This window comes from Fopius arisanus, unplaced genomic scaffold, assembly GCF_000806365.1.
Source record: "Fopius arisanus strain USDA-PBARC FA_bdor unplaced genomic scaffold, ASM80636v1 scaffold00002, whole genome shotgun sequence".
Lineage (NCBI taxonomy): Eukaryota > Metazoa > Arthropoda > Insecta > Hymenoptera > Braconidae > Fopius > Fopius arisanus.
The window spans coordinates 451,333-467,884 of record NW_011887741.1 but is presented as its reverse complement, the minus strand read 5'-3'; the positions used below and the strand labels follow the sequence as shown (position 1 = coordinate 467,884).

Sequence of the window (16,552 nt, the reverse complement as noted above, 5' to 3'; positions counted from 1 at the left end):
AAAATTGTTTCGACTCGCCAATGAGAAATGCAGGCAACTCGCGGAGTAATTGTCGGTGAGTTTATTTTTTTTTATTCTCCCACGTGAACGATCACCACCGCATTCCCACTATATGATTAATCAATGTTTCACGCCAACTCTCGATCTCTCACTATTCATTCATAAATATGTAATTTTCCCTCATTTCACACGAGTAAAAAAAAATACTTCCCACAGAGAAATATTCAGGGAAAATTACAGAACTTGCGATTCGCTCATCGACTTATCGATTTAAAAAATTTAATTTGAACTGAAAAATTGGAAAATGGCCCTCAAGTCCACCAAAAAAATTTCCGATAAAGTCACCCTACGAAAATTCGCTGAATAAACAGAAACGCAAATTTTTCACAAATGCCAGGACTAGACAAAATTGAAAAAAAAAGCCTCTGCAAAAATTCTCATCGAATCTCTCATCTCCTTTTCAAGACTCCATTTGTCGTGTCGCATTTCGAGTTGGGGTCCAGTGGCACTTCCTGTCTCTCGTTTTCCTCACTTCGTGTCACGTACACCCCCTGCCACCCCCCTATCATCCCCCATGGAGCGGCATGAACTACACTCTGATCTATTGGACGTAAAGTCCGTCGTGATTCTCTGTACGTCGTTTTATCGCCGACCCTCATGCCTCACACGGTCACCATCAACCTATGTCAAAGTCGAGGAAACTCACCGCAGGGAATTTTTTTTCTCGGTATGAAAAAAAAATAATGAAGAAAAAAGATAACCAGAAATATCGAAATAAAATGAAATAAAATAAATTCGCAGCCGGGGAAAATTTTCCCCAAGACGTCTGCAAGAAATGTATACACTCCCTTTCATTTCCTCGGTTTTCCCCCCATTTTTTTTTTTCAGTCTCATTCGTGTGCCAGGGTGACTCTCTTTGATCGGTATCGAAGTCACGATTCTGTACGTATGAAGAGACTCGTCTCCGGCGTACCATTCTCAAAAGAACGTACTCTCCCCAAACATTTGCATTCGGAAGAGTCTCGGATGGCTGCTCGTCGAACATGTGCCACCGTGTATTTTTTTTTTCTCCTTTTTTTCTTCGTCCTGCATGCGAACGTGCACAAGGAGTGATACAGGGGTATTTATGAGAACGGGGGAACATTGTTTAGTGTTTATTTGGGAGGGAGGGAGTGGAGGAAAATTGACTGGGGGAATTGGAATGTCCTCGTGATGGGTGGGAGGGGAAAAGAATGGGAAATTGAGTGATAACTCCTGTGATCGACATTCAGAATCCGTATTCTGATAGTTTTTTTTATGGGAGGAATTGAGGGGAACGAATTTTTTGTTTTGAAAAATTTTACGGAGGCGAATTTTCATCGAGACGGCGATTTTTCACGCTATCCAAAAATTCAGTGAAAATTCTGGAATTTTATTTTATTTCTTTTTAATTGGGAAATTTTCCGACTATCAAAATACTCTTCTCTCAATCCTATTAATTGTTATTTCTGTTTCTCAGATTTCCGAGTTTCAAATAGATTAGAAATCAATAATAATTATTAATAGCAATCTATTAATAAATAATTATTAATTACAATTATTTTTGATAGAGATTTGCTAAGTTCCCAGACCTTTGATTGCCTCAAATATAGTTCATCGATAGAAATGATTTTCGCCTCCGGGGATAATCTGTTATTTACCGAAAATTCCGAGTACTACTTTCTGTAAATGGAAGGTGTCAGTCTGGAGCCCTCTCACCAAAACTGCCAATCACGTACGACAAGTCGCCATCTCAAAAACCTTTCGCGAAAAATATTGTACGACTGGACAGCCATGCCCTAGGGACACGCCCCATTACCACCACTGAGTCCCATCAAAATACAACAATCACAACTCGAAAACAATCCGCATTATTTCTCCTCAACTTTTTTATTTTCTCGAAAAAGCTCAAACGAGTTGTCGTCGTTATCAAAATAACGACCTCACTCTCGCAATCTGTTAAGCACATCAACACTAGAAAAAAAAAACAATAAACTAAATAAAAATAAAAAACTTATCCCACAGCCCAACCAATTTTCCCGAGCAAAATAAATTGCTGAACAGATAGAAAAGTAGGTCACGAGGCCACCGACATTTTCACAAAATCCATAATGCCTTGTGCTTTCTACGAATGAACGAGTTAAATTTCGTCGAAATATCAAAATAAAAAAATATATATATAATAATAAAGTTTTGAAATAGTTCGAGTTTTCATGTTGCACACGTGCACGCCAGAATATAATTTTTCACTCGGTGGTTTCAACCCCTACCTCTCCCCATTCTCTTTTCCTCCCCTTTTCACCCACTCGGGATGGGGTGGGAAATTCCAGAGAGGATGGCCAGCAAAAATATTGAAAGTTTTCTTGAGCGAAAACTCGAGACGTGTTTGAGCATTGGACAGCTTGAATAATATATTTTTCCACGTAACATATATATTTCCACCCCCTGACCCGATTCAATCTACAATAGAGTGGGAGACTGAGGGGTGGTGAGAAGTTAAGAAAAAAAGAAAAAAAAAATTAAACTCCAAGTTTTCAGGAATAAAATAAAAGTTTTCTCTTTGAGACTGTCTGGAGCTGAGCAAAGAAGAGATTAGAAAAATGTCTCTCGTGTTTTAAACCCATCCCTTACCTCCCTGGTCCCCCTGTCACCCCATCCCAACAGAGTTCTGTCCCTGCATCCCTGCATCCTGCCGAGTTCGTGGAACGTCGAACTCTTTCGACGCATTTGAGAAGCGATAAACCCGAGGGAAAATATATTCCAAGCTCGATTGTCACACCCCCATCTTCTTGGCGCCCGTCTGGCGCTCTCTACAGTCTGCTGTATTGCCTTTTTCTCACAACCGCCCCCATTTCACCTCCCAACCTAACCCATCCCCTAACCCCCTGCCCTCGTATCCCTATTTTCTGTTACGTCGCCCTGGCTTTCATGCACTTCCCCCGTCGCTCGTCTTCCCTCGATCTTCTCCACGAGATTTACATTTTTTTGGGACTTTTTGTTTGTTTTTATTCTATTTCTTTTTTTAGGGGATTGAGGGTGCCTGGTGGAGTGAATGGACAGGGACGGGTTGCCAAAGGTTCTCGGGGGTGAGTAAGGGATATTTATATTTATGTCATATGAGATTCTTCTGGGAATTGAGATTGTATTTTCAGTTTTTTGGTTAATGGATGAGGGTGAAAGCCAATTGGGGGTGAGGGAGAAGGGATTATAAGGGGAGGTAGATGGACTATTTAAGTTGAGTTTTAAATAAATTGTGGATAATAAACTTTTTTACTTGCATCGACAATTCATCTAAAGTGTAACCTTGAATACTAAGTAGAATTTAGTCAGGCCGGTACGGACGAAATCGACTAATGGAGGTATCAAGTTTGTTGCATTATTAAAAATTGGAATCCGTTCGAAAAATCCGTTACTAAAGTGCTCCCATGAAATTGCCCCATTAAACGCAGTGAAATATTTAATGCAATAAAATACATCCATCAATTATTCTCGATTATTGAAATAATCTGTGAAATATCTGTTACAATTTGCCATCGAATCCGATTGATTAATTAATAACCCAAAATATTTCTGGCATATTTGAATAATTTTTTCCCCCTTTTGTCTTTGCTAAATTCGCGAAAGGAGGCACTTTTTAATTGAATTTTCGAAGCAAATAAATCCACCTGGTTGTTCCCCCCATAGCCGGAGGTTGGAATGTATATTTAACCAAAAATTCCCAATAGCCCGAGTGTATTTTCATACGATCGCATTATTCTCCATCCAACCTCGTGCATTCGCGTATGAGCCCTGGGTTATTACAAATTCATAAATTTTCAATTTTTCGCGTGATGGAAACAATACAGGGTAATTCAACTAAAAGTACAGATTTCCATTCTCATCACGTAGTCATTTTTCGAATTAATGGAAACTTTATTCAATTATAAATGAGTAAATAGCGCACCATCAAATTCTGATCGAAACGAGTGTTTCGGATTTTTAGTTCTTGTTTTTCATTTTGATGGAACCACTATTCAGGAATGTTATATACAATGGAGAATATAATTTCATATGCATTGCCCATTAGATATTTATATTGAACATTATGAATTGTATGAAATATTTTTCATTATTTTGTTTTCTGTGAACACACGGATTTCATCAGTGCATTTCGTGATTTTAAGCACCTCCAGGAATTGAATGGCGAAATTAAACAAGAAATATGAATTGATGAATTCATTCTTACGGAAAATTTTCAATCCTCGTGAACACGCACAAAAACCCATGGGATCCTGATGAATCTCTTCATGCAAAACGAATGAAAGGGAGTATTGAAACACTCATGAATTTTTTACATTAAAGGGGATTAGGGAGTCCCCGAAAAATTAATTGTATTGGAAAATAATTGATGGGAGGTGAAATGAAAAATTTAGTGAAGCGAAGCAGATGGAATTTTATTCAACACGCAAAATCGTTTTCCGTAGATTATTCATTCCTCACTATTGCCCGTACTATTCATCATCATTAATCATTAATCCCCTCCCACCTCATCTCCTTCTCTCACCCTCTCTCCCTCTTTCAAATTTATCAAAAAATCCAAAGGTTTTTCAATTTCCGACGAATTCAAAATACTTAAAAAAATATTTTCCAAATCCCAAATTTTTCAGTGAAAAACTAAAATAGAATTGCATTATAATTTTGACACCGGTCGCAATAAAATATAAATAATTCCCCTTTCGCACCCCCGGCCTACTCATCGTTTCAACAAACATCTCGGCCCAAATAGTAATGATACACTATCATCCCGTAATTTTCCTGGAAGTATCATCGTTGAAACAGGAGCCGTCGAGTTGACACCTGTTCTACCGATGAGAAGAAAGAGGAGAGAATAAATCCGTGACGTTGTGCTATTACAGCACCGGGAATTCCGCCAAGGGGGAGGGGTGTGGGGTTGGGGGTTGTAACCTACACAGGGGGATAGACTCGATATTCTTCATCACCCAGGGCTCAATCCCGATGATAGACGGGCACGCGTGCCAGCACCTCTGAAGACTTAATAACTGTCTTCCTGTTTAGGGGGTAGTTGGGGAGGATTGGGGAGGATTGGGGAGGATTGGGGAGTTTTTGACCGAGAGGTGCGCCATGACTGAAGAATGTGGAGCTCAAAGGGTTTCGTGTTATTAGGGAACTCAACGAGGGTGGAGTCTCGCGTGTTCTCAACGAACTTGCGGGATTATTAACGAAGGGGTGGATTTTTTGGGTGGTTTGAGGATTGAGATGTTGGATTTTTAGAAAGTTTTTGAGGGCGCCGAGGGTTGCCACCGGTGGAGTGACACCTCGGCGCCAGAATTTTGTTGATTTTAACAGGATCCGAGTGAGTCATGCCCCATTATTCAATCCTTCGGAAAAATATTCACGTTGATGATCATGGTGTGCGGGTCAACTCGCAGGTATGAAGAATTTGTAGAAACGTTTTGAGACGAGAAATGAGATTTCCTAGATCTCTTCATGTGATTCTGTCACTGCAGGAGGAATAGACAATGACATTCTGTCATGAAATCTTTTACAAAAATATTCATGTTGATGATGGAGGTGTGAGGGTCAAATCGTACGTATGAAGTACCTGTAAAAATGTCTCCGTGAAGTTCAATGGAAAATTAAACGTGAGACACTACATACAAGTGAGAATTTCTCGTTCTCTTCCTCTCATTCCGTCACCACCGGAGGGATAGAAGGTTGGATGGCGGTTTGCCAGGGCTGTAGTAACGCTCAAACGAGCTTTGAGTCCCTTCTCCCAGCCTGTCTGAGCCGACTGACGGAGTTCTTTACTTTTCTTTCACGGTAGAGTAAATGGACGTAGGCTCTCGCGTCGTTGAAAGAGCGAAAATTCAAATTCCACTGGCGTCCAACTGATATGTCTCCCCCTCGTCCGCACTCCCTTTCTCCAGTTTTCTTTTGCCATTTCAGTTTTTTCCATTTTCACCTCTTTTTTTTACTCTTTCGTTTCAGTCCTCAAGTATTTTCTCTCTTCGAGTGGTTTTTTTTTTCTTTTTTGGGGAGCTTTTTTACGCTTTAAACGTACACATCTTAGGGAGATGGTGAGAGCTACATTCGCCATTTAGACGATTCATGCCTCTCAAACTGACAGTTCTGGCACTTTTGCACTGGCATCGGACATGTTTGCCCGTCTACTCGTTCTACTTGCATCACCTGTCCACTGTTTTCTTTAGTAATGCCCGACACTTGTCAATTTATTCAAGTATTTTTACACATTTGTCTTTGGAACAATTCAACGGGAAATTTGTGAATAATAATGAGGTGATTGCTATTTTTGGAATTTTGTGTAAATTAATAATTTCTGTTATTTTTTATGGATCTCTTCGAATTTTTATAAAAAATCTCTGAAATTATTTTTTTGGGGATAATAAAAATTGTTTCTAAGACAGTTTTGTTAATGATTGGATTTGTTAAAAACAAAAATTTTGATGATAACTTTTGATACGAGAATCTCCAATTATCATTTTACATATACTGTCAAAATCTTCTTAAAATTCGAGAGGAAAACCACTTATTTCCGAACAATATGCGAAATTCAATAACTGTCCAATTTCACTGGTCATTTTATAACGCCTTACGACAAAATTTATCGAGTACAAGTGAGTATTTTCTCGTCACCAAGTAAACAACATAATTCCCATTCAAGTCATTCCACCAAGGTCTATTTCTCACAGCACTAAAAGATACAATTCCCCACATGAAGCAACCCAACAGACTGCACACCTCCCCGAAATCGTCCGACGCTCGTTTGAAATCCTTCCGGTTTTACGGCCTCTTCGTTTCACCACCGGTGCAACGAGACAGCCATTGTGGGTCAAGTCAGCGGACACATGAGGGAGTGAAACGACTCGTGAGGGAAAATGTATCGTCTTATCCGCACATGTATATGTACCACGGGAGCCCTTCTCAACCCAGCGAATATATGAACGAAACGGAACATATCCAGTAATACCATCTTTGCTCGTTTCATTGAGTCATAAAAAAAGGTGCCATTCAATATTTTACCCGGTCAATTGACCCATACTATCTCAGACATGATTTCACCCATGAATTCCATTGCACATCCCACGCGTTCATGAATTTAATCCGCACACTTTTCCTAATCTCTTGGGCATTGTCGTTGCGGTGGGTCAAACTGCGTGGGTCAAATATAATAGGTGTAAATCATGGGTCAAATCCTATAGCTACTATAGTTTCTGTGGAATGAATCGGGAGATAAAGTAATTCTCTATAAGATTGTAATCACATGAAATACCCTCCCGTACACCATCCAGACATCGGAAAGGCTTCTGAATTGTTCATCAACTGCCGCATTCATCCCGATAATTAAAAAAATTCATTCCACTCCGAGTGAATTCTTCATTTCTCAACTTCCATCCAGGAATGAAAGATTAAAAAATTGTTCGCAACATCTGTTAATGCCCTGATAATACCATGCGCATTACTTCCCCTTTTCGTGTAATTATTACTTTTTTTCTCATTCCAACTTCTTCATCTCCGTCTCCCTCTGATACCTCCGCTTTTCACTGTTTATTTCATCACTCGCCTATACATCTGTATCCATCCCTCCCAGGAGTCAGAAGTACTCCAGGTAATTGAATAAGTTAATTACGTTTTTTTAAAAAAAAAACTTTGTTGAGCTTTTAAACGTCTACTTTTCCTCCGTCAATTTATCCCCCTTTTTTTTCATTTTTGTTCATAAAGTTCTTTGCACTTCTCAGCTCGTCCCTGGTCGTCGTGTCATCGTCGGCTGCCCATGGAAATGTCAGTGGGAGTTTTTCTTGTAGTTTGACTTTGGGAGAATGTGTATGGGGGTGGAAAAATGCCGGTGAAAGAGCGGAAAAAAGCCGGAGTGGGCTTCTTAATTGAGGTCATGACGAACAGTCTGTACCATTTGCCGAATGTACCGGGAAAATGTCTACACCAACCGGCATTCACCTTCCCCTCTTTCTTACGTTAATTGAGAATGCAAGGATTTCCTCGGGAAGACCGTGATGGGAGTGAATGCCGAGAGAGAATGAAGTGGAGGCAATGAACGTGAAGAGGTGGAGGGTTGGGGTAATTTTATGGGTGACGGATTCTTAAATTGGGGGATTTATTCGCTCCAGGGAACATTAATAAATGTCCTCGTGCAATTTTACCTCCGAATTCGTTGGGCAAATGTGACAGGATTGATTCTTTCATCTTAATATTCCGCCCAATCCTTCACATTAATTTCATGGAGAGACAATATAATTTTTTGAAATACTGAAGAAATTATTATTTACTAACAAAATACGGGAATTTTCCGTGGATTTTCCGGTGTGAAGAATTTCAATTTCTTAAAATTTCGGAGTCAATTTGACCAGTGGAAAATGTCAGAACCGATAAAAATAGATGAAGTTGGTATAAACGTTCGATCAGGCCAACAAAACCGATGAATTCCTCAAGGGCTCTGACACAGGAAAAGGGCATTTTTCAAGGGCTCCATAGTCCGAGAAAAATGGCATGAAATACCGCCCTCAATTCACTCGCACAACTGGCTTCATTTTTTTTTTTTTTTTTTTACCGCCCTCAATTCACTCGCACAACTGGCTTCATTTTTTTTTTTTTTTTTGGCAGTTGTTGGTGAAAAAGGGGTGACAGGGGGGAAAAGAGAGGACACGCCGATCGACCCGCCGGCAGTTCAGACATTTGGAAATGAAATTGAAAATTCAACGCGTCGACTATTTTTCATCCAAGTCAACTCCAATTGAGAAATTGAAAAGCCAGTGAACGAAGACAACTCGCACTTTCTATTCAGAATATTACGAGGGAGAATATAATAATAATGGCAATCTAGGGATTTTTTAATAAAATGGCATAAGCGATATTATTCAATTTTTCAAAGGAATCTCGAGGGGAAAAAAATATTATTGGCATTTGATCGTGAAAATACGCGGTGGTGTACTGCCACGAGGGGCTGTATATACCAGAGGAACACTGGAATTCACCGATATATTGTGAAACGTCCGGTGGAAGGCAATAGAGCTTTGATATACGTATTGTCGACTACCGTCAATCCAATGTCTGACTCTTCGTTTTCTCCTGGCAAATAGATTCTCCAGTGGTGAAATCAAAAATTCACCAATTTTTTCCTCGGAGAAATTAAAATTTTCCATCTGTCAGTTAAATTGTCAGAAAAAAAAGTCGAAATTTGGGCTTTCTCGGGAGACGGAGAGAAAATTTCACGGAAAAATTTTGGGTCAATAATAAAGTTATTTATGAAAAAATATTTTTCGGATATTTTTAGATATTTGGCAAAAACTGGCGTGCAAAAAATGCATTTATCGGAGTTTGTAAGTGTGCTACAGAATTTTCGCGATGAGTCGGAAAATTCGAGCTTGAATTGAAAATCAATGATGGTTGAGCGCGTGAAACCCGATTTTCTGGAATTTCCAATGTGAATGAGATAATGAGGGAAGGTTTTCAATTACAGTTGAATTCGAATTTACATAATTAAATTTCATAAAATATTCAATTTGTTATCAATTGAAAAATATATAAAATGAGGTATCATTCATATTTCCAATATATTTTTAATATATTGAAATGAATTCAAATGATTAAAGACACCTGTCACTGCCAATGGATTTTCAAGGACGCATGGATATAAATTTTTCAGCAATTTGTCACAGAAAATTTTTAATCGCATCACTTGAAACTTGAAGTCGCTTTCGGATTGTGTAATTTTGATATTATCTCCATGACGATTGACCCTCCGACAATATATCGCTGGTAAATCGTGACTTGTTAATAGATTAGAAAAATTATGATCGACACGAAAGGAGTTGAACGCGAGTGAAATGAGAGGGTTGATAATGTGTTTTTTCCTCTTGAAGCTATTAGAATTACGAAAACTCGGTTATTTATCCAAAAAGTTACATTTTCCCCTGAATTCGAGATGCAACCGTTCACAAAACTTGTTATTCACCCTGAACGCCCCGGTAAATTTAGTTCATATAAACCAGTGGTCATGACAGGTTGAATTGTGCAACTCATTACAAAATTTGCACATCACATTTCCAAAACTCATATCCAAAACACAACTGACAGTTGAATTGTTCATTCCCAAAACTGCCAAAAATTCATACTAGAAATTACCAGAATAATTCACCATCCGCATAAATGTTATCAATTTTTTCTCCTTCCATTAACCTTGTCTAGACACTCTTGCATTAATTTCCCCGAGGGTTGAACGAAGACTGTTCAAAAATATCCTAATTACCAAAAATTCGATCCTTATCAGCTTGTTTTACCCCTGATAACCCAGCTGATAACACCGATGAGGGTGTTCCCATCTGTCGAGAAAACAAAGCAAGTAGTCGAAACTCTCGAAAATAGAAGTGAAAATGATTATATGGGCGGCAAGTTGTGGCTAAAGTTGATTTGATCCAAAAGATTCTGATCGTCTAACAAAAGTTTATTCGTGAAAACCTCTATCGGCCCCCCAAAAACTCTCAGTAGTTTACTTATACTCCAACAAATCCCTTTCTCCCACTCGTTCAGAACGTGAAATTCACCAAGTTTTCCCCTACCCAGAATAGCGAGAAAGTAAACCCGCAGGATGTAGCAATAGAGAGAGGACTATTAGAACTTTTGCCTGCATGATGGGCGATGATAATGACTCAGTAGATAATAAATTATCGCGGATAGCGTCCTGAGAGAACTTTAAATCGAGACGATAAGATTTCCAGGAATAAGAATTCTTCATATCGACTCTCAATAATTGCCGGATTATATCTACGGATTGAGGAGTTATTATTTTAATGAGTTCTTTCACAATTACCAAGAATATTCTGCTAACGTCACCGAAATATTTTCACCCCAAGCATGACTTCTATATCCCAACAACACGACGATAAATATTTACCTGTCATCCGTCGGCTCCTCCTGCACTTGCAACCCTCTTGCACTTTTTAATTAACGCGTCTCCTCTTCCTCCACTCTTCCTCCTCCTAACCCCCTCGATTCACCACCCTCTCGGCCCCCATCTACAACACCCAACACCCCGCAAAATCCAAAACGTTTTGACGAGAATAGAAAAAAATCAAAAGCACCAGCACAGATGAAATAAAAAAATTAGCAAAACCACTGGAATCGCGATATCTCCAAGAGTATTAAACTCCCTAATCGCAATTTCTCGTGTCCCCTATTTTTGCGATCACCTACAACATGCGATACGAGTTGGTCAGTCCGAGGTCACTCGTTATCCCGGGAAAAATCTCGTGAAAAATCTCGTGAAAAATCTCGAAAACACTCACATCATCCACCAATCACTAATTTTCACGTTGGATTTTTATTCTTCAAAAAATCAATCTCTTGTCACTTCGAATCCGCGAATACTCGACGATTATATTTTCCTCCGATTATTTATCATTGATCTTCGCCCACGGGAGAATTCATGATTTATTAAAAATCCACTCTGAGGAAATCACAGAGAATTCCTTCAGTTTCAATTCTCAAATTCCAGAATCTCAGAACAATCTTTATTCCTGATGTCGTAAAGGAATTCCCCTCTGGACTAATTCACAGGGCAATTATTAGACCTGAAGACGAATAATCCAAATTTCCCGACTGGAAATCACAATTCTCACTCAGTTCTCGTCATCGAGTGAAAATTTTCATCGCCGGAAGAACGTGAATCAACCTTGGATTGATTAATTACCGATTATCCTTCACTCATTCACAATTTTTGCAGCGCAGACGGGGCTGTTATCAATTTTATTACGTCGTAATTCACACTGTCACATTAATCTCTCGTGAGCGTTTCACAATTTTCGAATATCCAATTTATTCTGGCAGTTGGTGGAGTGTGTTATCTCGGTTATATTATTTGAAAAAAATTTTTTTGTGGCTGCCCTGGAGCTTCTCCGGGGCTGGCGAGGCTTTCTCGAAGGAAAATAGAAAGATTAAACGCAGAATTGGTGGATCCGATGGATTGGAATGGAAAACCGGCGGTTGAGGCACGGCACGCGAGTTCGCCGGCCGACTGAGGGTAGTCAGCCCTAAAACTCACTTCGTCTCCTCTGGCCACGCGAGGGCTGGGTGCGCGCATGCGGATTCACCGATTATTCATACTTGCAATATTCCCCAGTCAAAAGTGACTTCAAAATAATCCGACTATTAAAAATTAGCGATATTGCCAGTGCAACAATTTGTTAATTGGTCTTGACCCGCGAGTAAAGTCACGAAAAGAAAATTGGAAAACTCATTAAGGTCACTAGAATTAATGTTCCATTGTTTCCCAGTGGAAATTGATAATGGATCAATTATGAGGTTAAGGCTTGCAATATTCATCGGCAATTTTCAAATTACCATTGAAAAATTGAAAATAACAAATTGAAAATCGTTCTTAAAAATTCAGTAAAATTCCAATTTTTTCAGAACCTTATTTCCAGACTCATCATTATTTCAATAAAAATTTAATTGATTGACGATAATCCATTTTCACCAGTCATCAAAAAATCATCGAAAATCTCAATTCCTATCCCCACACCATCGAAAAATTTCCCAAACAATAAAAAAAAACCCAAATGAAAAGAAACAATTTTTCAATTGCCTTCAAAACGATCTAATCGCCGGGACAATAATTTCGATCTGCTCCACTTTACTCCGGGACAATTTAAAAATATAAAGAAATCTGAAATAAACATCTCTACCACGGTACCATGAATTCGATCGCTCTCGATCTTAAATCCCCATCAGAGCGATTCTCGAATGTAAGCAAACAATGGTCTCAAACATCGCATCCTTTTCCGAGTGTACGATTCCTGGACTCACAAAAGCCCTCCACTCGGACAACAACAATAATCGAGATACGCACAGTGGTTCACCGCTATCCATTTATCCCCTCACCACCCCCTACCTCATCCCATTCCACCCCAGCCTTATTTCACCCCCACCCACTCCTCCATCCTGTAATAACCAATATTATCAGTTATCGGATTATTACCGTAAATTGTTCGCATTTACCATCACCAACTGGGTTACATATTGCAAGCAGCACACGTACCTCATCGACAACTTTCCAACCCCCACCGGTTCTTCTTCATCTTGTTGTTGTTCTCTGTTGCACAACAACTCGGAGATATCGAGATCTCACTCGCGACCAGGTGTGACTATCGCTGGGACCCGTAAGCATACTGTAAATTTCAACTTGCTCGAACTGGCGTATATAAGGGTGCAGAGACCTCGGTTCATGTTGTTAAACGCTCAGTGTGTACATGGGGTAGTTTTAAAGGCCAACCTCCCCCCTCCCACCTCACTCACTCCAGCCCTCAAGCATTGTAATACGGTAAGTATGATGTATAAGGGGGGTAAATGAGATTAGGTGGCTTCTCCTTTTCTCTGTCTTGGAGGAACGACCGCTCGAGTGGTGGTATCTCACTGTTTGCTAAATTTCGAGGTCTCTAGTTTAATGTGGAAGTCAAAATAGCCGTGGCAGATGACTCCGGGGTGTTTTTGAATATGAGAGGGATGTGGGAAAAATTTTGTCAAGTCGTCATATAATTTTTTCAGTTGATGAAATCATTCAGTTTTGAGAAAAAGAAAATTTTCATCTCCAAAAATCGAAAATATGCTTTGGGTAATTCAATTTCGATTAAATTAAAGAATTCAATTGCAAGTCGAATCCTTTGTAACACTTGAAATTATTGCAAAGGGATTTAAAAAAACTGGGAAGCTTCTCCCCACCCCTCGCCCGATGCTCTTTAAAAATCATTCACCGACAACTTGCGTTCACCCCCGAATCGCCAAACCATGGAAAAATTCTTTTAAAAATCTTTTCTTTCAATTTCTCATTCCTCCCCACCGGTATAATGGCAATAGGAGCTGCATGCAGAGACGATACTTCTGCGTAATGAGGATCGGATGAGGCACCACTGCGAATAGAGGATTTTAGGAATGGAGCATCAACCCTCCCTACTTTCACCCTCTGAAATGGAGAAGACTCTCCACTCGAGGAAAATAGAACGTGGAAGCGGCGAAACGTTTTGGCTGGATTTTGAAGAGGTCGGAGGGAAGGTTATGTCCCTCCAGAAAGGGGTGAAATCAAAGGGAAAAAGAGAGGTGGAGAATCTTGGAGATGCTTCTAGGAATTTTAGAGGGATATTATTTCAATGCCTGCGAGCAATGTCTTCCAGAAGTTGAAAGACAAAGGGATGTTTTATTTAAACGTTCTGGGTAATGTTTTAACTCACTCCATCATTCAAAGTAATTTAAAAAGATGTAGATGAAGATGAAAAAATAGTTGGACCCTGTACTTTCGTGTCCTCGAATGATAAGAGGTGTTTCACAATTGAAAATCCAAAATTTTATGGAAAAAGCGAGAAAAAAGCTGAATATTAGACCAATTATGAAGAAACGAATTGGTAATCCGGAAAATTCACTATAATATATTCCTGAAATATCCATCAATTGATGGAAAGACAGTCGATAGAATTTGAATTTCTCTTTGCAGCCGAAGATTTTTAATTCAATATAAGTAGATCTTTCCATCTTGGCAGATTCCCGGCTCTCTGGAATAAAATTCCACAAACGTTTACAGAATGCATCGATGCCTCCCCCCCCATTTTCCAATCCTTTTTCCTTTATCCCTTGCACTGTCGTCTCTTGTCCCTTACCCATTGATTATTTCTCCACTCTCATGTTTATTCTCATCCTCCCACCGGCGTCATTGTCCTCCACTGTCTCTACCCTTTTGTCACATTGGCTCAGCAGTGCTCTTCCTGTATCTTCACGTTAAAGGGCGAAGGGATGACTCCCTTCACTCTTTAAAGTTCATGGAACGTAACGCAAGCGGAGATTTTACCGGGAGTTAAGAGGCGTTGCCGTCTGCTTTACCGAGATAATATGTTAATCGCGGATGTTACAATGTTAATTAATGAGGTGAAAGGTGATTGGGTCGATCGAGGCATTAGCACCAGGTGTTCGACGTCTTATCGTGAATTTTCAAGCGGTTAAACACATTCTTCGGTGGTGAAAAATAATTGGATTGCCATTCGTGTTTTATCGAATTTTTTTAATCACCGTGATATTATGAAAAATGGTGTGTTAACTTATTACTATTATTATTATTATTATTATTTCCATCTGACCCCCTTCTGACATTATTTATAATATCACGTTTTATTTAGTGAATTAATGTCAGCATGTGCTGAGAGTACATGGCAAACGCGCAAGACCGAGGTGACAATGCAATTTCGCAGCCTCTCACCCTCTCTCCTCACCCACTCTCATGACTGAATGAGGGAGAAGAGAGAAAAAAAAAAGATGGAGGTAGGAAGTATCCTCTCGCGCAGTGTTATATAAACCCGGGGGTAAAAACAGGACGGGAATGTATAAAGAGATTGTCTTTCGGGAGGCGCTTAAAATTTGCACTTTTATAAAGCACACACACTGGTATTCCTCTTCAGCAAACCGAGGGGTGAGGGACGAGGTTTGTTGCTGATGTTGAAGGGGGCAGGGAAAAGCCACGGGGATTTTGTACGCGGGTGAAATGTCTCAGGGTGACTGAAGTCAGAGAAATATTGGAATGGAGAAAAAAATGAGAAAAATATGACGCGAATCGTATGATTTGACGGGTAATGTGAGTTTTTACGATTTTACCCACACGATTTGACCCGTGAAAAGGGGTATGAATACAATTTGACCCACAAGAGAAATTATTTTATATCCCGTGACTTGACTCAAATCAACTCGACTTCGTGAAATTCGGATTACTTTGCAGAGAATACGATTTCTTCAGTGCAGCTGACGAAATATTAAATCGAATAATGTGAATGGACTTATCATATGACCCAACAATAGATTTAAAAAATTCCACTGCCTTAATTGAACTCCAACGTGACTACATTGATTCCAAGTCATTAAAATGGTTTTTTATAACTTTCGACTTGAAATGATTTAATCCTCGAGTAAAATTATACGACCAGAAAGTACAGATTAAAAATAACAACGAACAAAAAACTCATTAAAAAAAGGGATCTAATAAAATGATTTATAGGATGCTCGTCATAAACGAGAGATTCCTGATAGTTATCGCCAGTTGGAGCTGCTCCAACCCCACGAATTTCTCGGGATTTTGTGTCCCATCGAAAATCACACTGGACTCCGTCAACCCAGGGTAAAATCCCTCTCATACCCCTGTAACATCCCGAATCTCTCGCCCACCATCTCCGTCTGCCCTTAACGGACCAAAACCACTGGCTCCATGTTGAATATGTGGAGTCGGTCACAATACCCGGTGGTGGGGAAAAGGGACGAGAATTGCGGACACTGGCCCCCCGATATTACGATACCCTGGAATTTCAAGATGGTCTCCGTAAACGAACGGCACGCGGGATCCAGCACACTCTAACACTGGTATAGATAGGAAGGACATTCTATCGCTCTTTACGTTCCGCATCACCTCGACACCATCGGGGGAATCATCTTTATTGGAATATTGGGTCGTTCATCCTCCACCCCACCCCCCCCC

The 16,552-nt window shown here is 39.7% G+C and overlaps 1 protein-coding gene across 6 annotated transcripts in view; it reads right to left on the bottom strand.

Moving 5' to 3' along the window:
• Nucleotides 1–16,552, bottom strand: part of LOC105265985 (agrin) — a 219,642-nt gene that overhangs the window by 160,052 nt on the left and 43,038 nt on the right. For 4 of the 6 annotated variants that reach the window (XM_011303849.1, XM_011303856.1, XM_011303860.1 and 1 more), the window contains exon 1: nt 10,946–11,039. The exons of the other annotated variants lie outside the window; for them this stretch is intronic. The gene's annotated coding sequence lies outside the window, so the exon portion shown is untranslated. Of the gene's footprint in view, nt 1–10,945; nt 11,040–16,552 lie in introns of those variants that run through there. 6 annotated transcript variants of the gene reach the window in all.